Source organism: Cebus imitator, unplaced genomic scaffold (assembly GCF_001604975.1).
Source record: "Cebus imitator isolate Cc_AM_T3 unplaced genomic scaffold, Cebus_imitator-1.0 Scaffold386, whole genome shotgun sequence".
NCBI classification, from domain to species: Eukaryota; Metazoa; Chordata; class Mammalia; order Primates; family Cebidae; genus Cebus; species Cebus imitator.
The window spans coordinates 544,701-552,774 of record NW_016107701.1 but is presented as its reverse complement, the minus strand read 5'-3'; the positions used below and the strand labels follow the sequence as shown (position 1 = coordinate 552,774).

At 43.2% G+C, this 8,074-nt stretch overlaps 1 protein-coding gene across 12 annotated transcripts in view; it reads left to right on the top strand.

The window, feature by feature from the left end:
- The first annotated feature begins 366 nt into the window (after positions 1-366).
- Positions 367-8,074, top strand: part of HERC1 (HECT and RLD domain containing E3 ubiquitin protein ligase family member 1) — a 230,823-nt gene continuing 223,115 nt past the window's right edge. For 10 of the 12 annotated variants that reach the window (XR_005196792.1, XR_005196793.1, XM_017508102.2 and 7 more), the window contains exon 1: positions 374-502. The gene's annotated coding sequence lies outside the window, so the exon portion shown is untranslated. Of the gene's footprint in view, positions 503-8,074 lie in introns of all 12 variants that reach the window. The other 2 variants (XM_037731214.1, XM_017508093.2) reach the window with 2 other exon arrangements.

The window sequence follows — 8,074 nt, the reverse complement described above, 5'->3', positions numbered from 1 at the left end:
GAGGAAAACGGGGCGCACCGGCTGGTGCCCCACTCCTCACCGCCCTTTGTGAAACGCCCCCAATTATGCTTCATCGGCGGAGTCCGGTCCCCTCGGGCGGTCAGGACTGTTCGGATTCCGCGAGGGCTGAAAGGTGAGGGCCGCGCGGTGGGAAAGTGTCCCCAGCACCTAGGTTGGCTCCCCTCGCGCCCAAATCCTCTTCCTCTTTTCGCTCGACCCCGGCTCCGCCTGAGTCGCGTTCCTCTCAGCTCCCCTTTTGCCTCCCGCGCTGGGCACGCGGGGCGGGGCGGGGCGAGTGCTCCCGGCTGCGCGAGAGTTCCGTCCAAATGTCGCGAGAGCCGCCTGCCGCCGCCGCTGCTGCCGCCGCCTCTTACGTCTTTCCCTTTGACAAGTCGCTGCTGCTGCAGCAAAAATAAAGGACGTGGCCGCCGCAGCCTCTGCCGAGCCGGGCTCGGGTCGCCGGAGCCGCGCCCCACCCCCGCCAGCTTCAGAGCCGCGTAAGGTAACGCATCCTCCACTGTCCTGATCCTGTGTGTGTGTGTGCTTTTTAGGGCCAGCTAGGGCCGTTCCGGGACTGCCGCCGAGCGGGGCTGCTGAGGTCCCAGGTGGGCGGCAGGCGAGCTGTGGGAGCCTTCCCGGCGCGGCGCGGAGCGGACCCCGGCCCCAAAGGCCTTCCTTCGCCCGGGCGCCTTCGAACAGCGTAGAAGCTGAGGCGACCGCGGAGAGGGCCGAGGGACCCGCCCCTCCAGCGGCTGACCGCGTCTGTGCCTCGGCCCCGCGGTGGTCGCGTCTCTGACCTTCTGTCTCATTCCTTTATCCGCTGACCAGCGCCCCTGCCCCGGCTGGGGCTCGGTCCGGGGGCGGCGGCCCGCTCCCTCTCAGCATCCGGGAGAGCCGCGACCCCGGTGTCCCCAGGCGCCGGCCGCCTTTAGCGGGGTGGAGGCTGAGACGACGTGTCTCTCTCCTCTCCTCTGCCTTCGGATGGGGGCAGCTCATCATTTGCTAAACCTTTCTCCAAATCTCCCGCCCCGATAAAACAACAAATTATAAAGCCTTTGCCATGCGAGGCGAGGCGGGGCGCATTGTTTAGGCTTCAGTATGAGATGAGGATGATGATGGTGATGACAGGAGCTGCCCCGGGAAACACGGTGAAGCGTGTTCTGTGATGGGTGGCAGGTTACTGGGAGACACGAGGAGAGGACAGGAGCTTGTACCACCTCTCCCAGGAGGTTATGTAAAAGACATGCTATCTATATTAGAGAGCTGTGGAACACAGGGACAGATTTGCCTTAGTTTAAGAAATGTCTATAATACCTAGAAAATAGGGATAATCAAATGATAGGAATAACAAATCTGAATAAACTAACCCATTTTGTAACTCTGTCTCCAGAGGTGGCATTTTATGGTTAGCATTTTGGTGTATTTCCTAGTTTCCTAAGACACATTTTTTTTTTTTTTTAATCCTTGGATCGGACTTCCCCATTCTATATATGTTCCAGAAATGATTTCTTTGAATCATTCTCTGGCCTGCTTGATGAAAACTGGCCACTTGTTCATAATCACTGGCTTTACTCTGCCATAACTATCCTTTTCATTCAGCCCTTTTCCAGAATGATTGTTAGCTAAGTGATTTAAAAAATCAAACGTTAAAACAGTGTCTGTGTGGATCTAGTACATATGTGTATATTATATTTTTACAATTCTGCTAGTGGTGGTTGCTCAAAATGGGGCAGTATTTGTGGAAGGCAAAGAAACTGTGATTATTCATAGTGGGAAGAAACCTATTTACCTCAAGGTTTTATAAAATTGATTTCCACTGGATATTTTTAGACCAAAGTTGTTCTGTGACATTGTTAGTTTCATAGTGCCTGTTGTGATTAGTGTGGGATGAGTATGTACCTTTGATATGTTTCCATAGCCGGTATTTATGCAAGCAAATTTGAGTGTCCTAGGTGCCTGTCTTAGGCATCAACGTACGTATATATGTACACACACACACACACACACACACACACACGTATTCGTGCACATTTTTGTATTTGGAAGTGAGTTAAGATGTATTGCTGTATTATTTGAGAAAAGATAGCATTAGGTAAAGGCAAAGAACAGTCGTAATATTTCCCCCAAATCACATGACAAGATTGTATGGCAGAATGAGATATCTAGGGAGGGTGGAAATCTGGAGCCTTTTAAAAATAGGATAGATTTTCATCTGGGGTTGTTGTTATTGGAATGGATTAAATGGCCTATTAAGGCCTCTTGTAATTCTAAACTTTTATGAATTTTGCTTTCCCTAAGGTTATTATCATTTTGCTTCTTAAATTTCCAGTCATGCTGTTTGCATGTGACACATCCATTCATTTGCTGGTTATGTATTCCATTTCCAGTGCAGGCACCTTGATGGTGCATGGAAGAGAAAGCAAATGTAAATGCGTCACTTAATCTGCTTATTGATATAAACATCTCTTGAAAATCTCACTTAAAGGAATTTCAGAGGATATGTTGTTGATTGGACTGGATTGGTTAGTGGAGGATGCAAATAATAAATAGTAATACCATTCCAACATCCCAAGCATTTTTTTTTTCCCCAAAGAGTCAAAAAAAATACTATTAATATTTGAAAAAAAAAAAAAAAAAAAAAAAAGAAAAAAAAGGCTGGATATATTGAAGAGCTGATAAAATTCAGCTTTTCAGATCTTAAAATGATGATAATGATGACATTGTGGCTTGGAGAGTGAGGAGAAGTTTGTGTTAGGATAAAAACAAGCTCGGGAAACAAAATTTGAATTTTATAGTTGGATAACTATGTAATAACAAGTAACAAACTTACTATAATCTGTTGAAGATAGTTTTTAAAATGGTAAATAAAACTTTGGGCCAGCCTTAGTGGCTCATGCCTGTAATCCCAGCACTTTGGGAGGCCAAGGTGGGAGGATGGCTTGAGCCCAGGAGTTCAAGATCAGCCTGGGCTGGTGAAACCCTGTCTCTATGATAAATACAAAAATTTGCTGGGCATGGTAGTGCATGCCTGCAGTTCCTGCTATTAGGAAGGCAGAGGTGGGAGGATCAATTGAGCCTGGGAGGTTGAGGCTGCAGTGAGCTGTGATTGCATCACTGTACTCCAGCCTGGGAGAAAGAGTGTGACTCTTATCTCAAAACAACAAAGCCCCACACAACTTTGGCTTAACATACACATGAAATATATTGTTATGGGCACGTATTACAGATTATCATGATGTTGAAGACATAAAAAGTTAGTCAAATCATTTAAAAAGAAGTTTGCAAGGCCAGTAAAGTCACATCTATTGGCATTTTCTTTAACTACAAAGAAACATAAAATCGTTATTTACTTACTAGATGTCAGATCCGATTTTTATAATTTTAGTTTGTTCTGATGTCACTAACTGGGCTCTCTAAATTAATGGGACTATTAAAATTCAGATGAGATCCTTGAGCAAGAAGATAGGACAATTGTATCAGGTGATTTGTTGATGGATTTTATTTATTTTTGATGGTTTATTTAGAAATAATGTTAGACTTACAGAAAAGTTGCAGAGATAGTACAGAGTTCTTACTTACTCTTCACTGAGCACCTCCTAATGTTAACAACTTACATAATCATAGTATAATGATCAAAACCAGGAAGTTACCATTGGTACAATTCTATTAACTAGAGTGCAGATTTCCCTTGAATGTAACTGGTTTTTCCCTTAATGCCTTTTCTTCTGTTCTAGGATCTAATCTAGGTTCCCACATTGCATTCAGTTGTTGTGTCTTCTTAGTCTCCTCCAGTCTCTGACAGTTCCTCAAGTTTTGTTTTTCATGACCTTGACATTTTTGATGAGTACTGTTATTTTGTAGAACGTCTTTCATTTTGGGTTTGTCTGATGTTTTTTCTCATGATTTGATTGAGGTTAAGCATGTTTTGCAAAAAAACTGCAGAAGCCATGTGTCCTCCTCAATGCATCATACTAGGAGGTACATGGTGTTGACATGTGTTTTTGCTATTGATATTTTAACTTTGAACCCTTAGCTATATTCTTCATGGTAAAGTTACTATTCCTCCCTTTTTTTTTTTTTTTTTTGAGACGGAGTTTCACTCATGTTACCCAGGCTGGAGTGCAATGGCGCGATCTCGGCTCACCGCAACCTCCGGCTCCTGGGTTCAGGCAATTCTCCTGCCTCAGCCTCCTGAGTAGCTGGGATTACAGGCATGCACCACCATGCCCAGCTAATGTTTTTGTATTTTTAGTAGAGACGGGGTTTCACCGTGTTGACCAGGATGGTCTCGATCTCTTGACCTCGTGATCCACCCGCCTCGGCCTCCCAAAGTGCTGGGATTACAGGCTTGAGCCACCGCGCCCGGCCTATTCCTCCCTTTATTGTTCGTACATATCTTGGGGGAGATACTTTGAGACTGTGAATATATAGTTTCTCCTCAAACTTTCTCCCATTGATTTTAACATCCACTGGTAGATCTTGTCTGTAACAGTTATTACTGTGGTGTTTGGCTAATCATGATTTTGTATTTCCCTCATTCCTTCTGCATTTATTAATTGGAATTCTTCTGTCAGGGAGAGATGCCCCCTTTCCCTCATTTATTTATTCAACTATTTGTTTATATCTATGTGTTCTTATGGGTTTCTATTTTGTTCTATGAGTTATAATCCAATACTAGTATTATTTATTTTGTTGTTCAAATTGTTCTGGGTTTGGCCGTTGGAAGCTCTTTCAGGTTGGCCTTTATGCTTTTTCAAGCACTTCCTTATATTCTTGGGCCACAGGCTGTTCCATGCTCATCTTATTTTTCCCTGCACCAGCCTTGGAGTGATTACTTCTCCAAGGAGCTCTGGTTTCTTTTATTGGAGAATAGTATTTAAAAATCAAAATCTGTATACTCAATATGAGGAAGGAGACCCTTAATCACCTTTGGCCTTTTATATTGCATCTCAAAAGGAGAAGTTAGAAGTTAGCCAGAGGAGGGACCGGTTGTCTCTGCCAGCCCGATGAAGGATAAGACCCCTACTGCTAACCACAATCCCATCTATAGATCACTGATAGGGTATGTAGGAATCTTTCTGAAAGCATTGTTTTTGCTTAAACAGGATCAAACCCCCACCCAAGTTACGTACCCCATGCCTATTCCGTGGATCAAGACCCCTTCACATGTAATTTCTAGAGTTGTAAGCCCAAGACCCTTTCACATAGAGTTGTAAACCCAAGACCCTTTCACATGTAATTTCTAGAGTTGTAAGCCTTTAAAAAGGCAGGGACTTTCTTTGTTGAGCTTGGCTGTTTGGCAACTATGCCGCTGCTGCTACCGGCCGAATAAATCACCCCTTCCTTCCCAGTTTGGTGTTCAAGAGGTCTGTCTTGAGGCTTTTCCTGCTTTAGGGATATTTATTGGAGTATTATTGCTCCTAAGACTTCAGTCGACAGAACTAGGGAATCTATCAGTATGTTATATATATTTACATATATATGCAAAACTATGTGTGCACACACACAAACATACTGATATTTCTTTCCTTTTTGAGACAGGGCCTCGCCCTATCACCCAGGCTGGAGTGCTGTGGCAAGATCATAGCTTACTGCAGCCTTGAACTCCTGGGCTTAAGCCACCGTCTCACCTCAGCTTCCCAAGTACCTGGGACTACAGATATGCGCCCACCATGCCCCGCTATTTTTTTTTGTTTTTAGTAGAGAAGAGGTCCTGCTATTTTGCCCAGGCTGATCTTGAACTCCTGAGCTCGAGTGACCCTCCCACCTCGGCTTCTCAGACTGTTGGGATTCCACACATGAGCCACTGTACCCTGCCTAGATTTCTATATATATTTAAAACCATGGGTTCATATTGATACCTATTCTAATCCAGTACCACAAAGTTCATTCTGACCTTCTTCCTTTCCTTATTTGTAACATCTGTCTCTGTTGGAAACCTGGCTTTCATAAAATAGAGTATACTCACTTATTTGTTGACTTCTAGAATCCACATTAGGTGGTTACAGATTGCTACCCTGTACCTTAATGAAAACATATTTAGTAATTACAGTGTTGGGTACCAGCCCCCACCCTGTTCGTGGGTGGCCTTAGTCCTGGTGGTGACAAGGGATTGAGAAAAGGAAATAAAGACACCAGTAGAATTTTACTGCATGGGTCCAGCATTGGTCCTGAGTTCTGGTTTCCACAGGCTTTTATTAGGTGCATACACTTGTTAATTGATGGGTGAAGGGGGGTGATCAGGGGAGGCCTTGAAACTATTGGGCGAGGCTTGAGATTATTGTGGGCAAGATACGGGGGACGCGGAGGAGAGGTGTGGTCTGCAGCAATTCTTAAGCAAACCTAGAACCCTGAATTCAACCACTGGTTGCTATCAAGGTGCATTTGCATCAGAAGCATAGCGGAGAAGAGGCCACCAGATCTGACCACACCCAACGCTTCAAGGGGCTTTCATCTCCGGAGCATTGTGGACACAGAGCAATCAATCAAAATCACTCCATATTTTGAAAACATAGACATTCCAGTTATCTCTGCCCTGCAAGGCTTTTCTTCCTTGCAAGCTCCCATCTGCAAAGACCCTCCTGGATCTTGTGAGCCGAGGTCGCCCCCCTTCTCACAGATCTTGCACAAGTCTTCTTCCCGAGACCCTCATGCCACCTCCATGTTGAGAAGGCATTCTTGGGACCAAAGCAGTATTTCCTGCTCTGCAACCACCCTCTGCGTTCCACGGTTTTACAGTGCTCTCAGATGGTCTTTACCTTAGGCCTCCTGTTGCCGCTTGATTTCTATTTGACATAGCTTAGTTCAGGGTATAAACTTCAGTGTACAATAAGCAAAGCAAGCTTATAATCATTTAACTAGAAATAACATAGGTCTGCTTCTGGCCATCTTGACCCACATTAGAGTTTTGTATATATAGTTATTTTGGTCTTTAGCCTTATAGTATCTAGTCAAAATAGTTTTCCAAAGTTATTAGGTTAGATATTTTCTTTCCCACTCCCTTTAGTTAATCTTATTCATCCCTAATGCATTAGGTTCATTTGTTACTGTTACTATTCCTTTTTGGGTTCCCTCTAACCCTGGTTGGTTTTAATTGTTATTATTTTTTGGCATATAAAACATTATGGTTACTAAACACTGCTACTAAACACAACTACATAAAAAGGTGTATTGAAAGTGTCACTCTCTCCTTGTTTTTACTATCTCCTTTCCATCCCCCATCTTTGTTTCTACCTCTTGCCCATGCCCTGTGGGTGCACAGTCTCTTTAGTTTCTGGTTTGTCCCTTCCTTTATTTCTGTTACACTAATGAAAATATATGTGGACTTTTTTTATATTCCTTTTCTTCTCATACAGTTACTTGTTGTCATACAGTTCCTTATTGTCATACAGTTCACATACCATACAACTCATCCTTTTAAAGTGTACAGTTCAGTGGTTTCTAGTATATTCACAAGGTGGTGCAACCATCGCAACTATCTAATTCCAGAACACTTTCATCACCCCCAGAAGAAACTCGGTATCCATTAGAGGTCACTTCCCATGTCCCCTTCTCAATCTACTTTTCTGCATGCATTTGCCTGTTGTGGATGTTTTGTGTTAATGGAATCATATAATATGTGGCATTTTGTGCTTGGCTTCTTTCACTTAGCATAATTTTGCCAAGGTTGATCAGTGTTGTAGCATGTATCAGTACTTCCCTCCTTTTGATAACTGAATGTTACTGCATTGTATCAATATACTACATTTTGTTCATCCATGCATCAGTTGAGGGACATGGTTTTCTACTTATTAGCTGTTATGAATAATGCTGTTCTGCACATTCATGTACAATTTTTTTGTGTGAACATATGTTTTCAATTCTTATGGGTACCTAGGGGTAGAATTGCTGTGTCATATGATTACTCTATGTTTAACTTTTAGAGAAACTTCCAGATTGTTTTCCTATTCCCTTTTTAATGTGAAGAGTATATTATATACTTTTGCACTTTACCTTTTTCACTCAATAGTATACCCTGGAAGTGACTCCAAATCAGTTCATTCTTTTGAAGAGATATTCCTTTCATATTCTTTTT